The sequence below is a fragment of the Hevea brasiliensis genome, unplaced genomic scaffold (assembly GCF_030052815.1).
Source record: "Hevea brasiliensis isolate MT/VB/25A 57/8 unplaced genomic scaffold, ASM3005281v1 Scaf394, whole genome shotgun sequence".
Classification (NCBI taxonomy): Eukaryota; Viridiplantae; Streptophyta; class Magnoliopsida; order Malpighiales; family Euphorbiaceae; genus Hevea; species Hevea brasiliensis.
Genome location: NW_026614911.1, coordinates 71,297 through 72,497, shown reverse-complemented (window position 1 = coordinate 72,497; position 1,201 = coordinate 71,297).

Sequence of the window (1,201 nt, the reverse complement as noted above, 5' to 3'; positions counted from 1 at the left end):
ATTCCCTATAGGTACAATACCTTCAGGTGGGTCAACAAGGTCCCAAACTTGATTCTTATGCATGGAATCAATTTCGGATTTCATAGCTTCAATCCATTTTGAAGAGTCTATATCTGATATAGTTTTTTCATAGGTAAGAGGATCATCTCCATGATCTACTTCTTCATGAGTAAACAACTCTTGTTCATCTTCATAAAGAAAACCATATCTCACTGGTGGGTGAGATATCCTCGCTGATCTGCGAGGAATTACTGTAGATGTTTCATCAATAGGTGTAGGTTGACTAGATGGATCTATATCCATTTGATCTGTTGGTTGGTCAGAATCCTCCAATTTTACCTCTACTTGCCTTCCTTTGCCACCTTCTTCAATGAACTGTTATTTAAGAAATATGGCATTTCTGCTTACCATAACCTTTTGTGATGTAGGCAAATAAAAATAATATCCAAAACTTTCTTTTGGATATCCAACAAATCTACCTTTTTCTGATCTAGTTTCTAATTTATCAGTGTTCAGCTTTTTGATATAAGCTGGACAACCCCAAATCTTAACATGCTTAAGACTTGATTTTCTTCCATGCCATATAAGGTGTGGAAGAAACTGATTTAGATGGAATCCTATTCAGAATATACAAAGCTGATTCTAATGCAAATCCCCCAAAGGAAATTGGCATATCAATATAGCTCATCATACTACTTACCATATTTAATAGGGTATGATTTCTTCTTTCAGATACACCATTCAGCTGTGGCGTTCCTGGAGGAGTCAGCTGGGAAACAATGCCATTCTCTTTCAAGTATTCATCAAATTCAGTACTTAAGTATTCACCTCCACGATCTGATTGAAGAGTTTTAATACTTTTTCCTGTTTGATTTTCTACTTTAGATTTAAATTTTTTGAACTTTTCAAAGGATTCATGTTTGTATTTCATCAAATATAAATACCCAAACCTTGATTTATCATCAGTAAAGGTAATAAAATAATGAAAACTGCCTCTAGCCATTTCCTTAAATGGACCACATACATCACTATGTATTAGCTCCAAAATATTTTCAGCTCTTAGTCCTTGTCCAACAAAGGGTGATCTAGTCATTTTGCCTTGAAGGCAGGATTCACAAGTTGGAGTAGGTTCAGAACCCAATGAGGATAAAATCCCCATTTTCTCCAGTTTTGCAATCCTATCTTCTGTAACATGACCTAA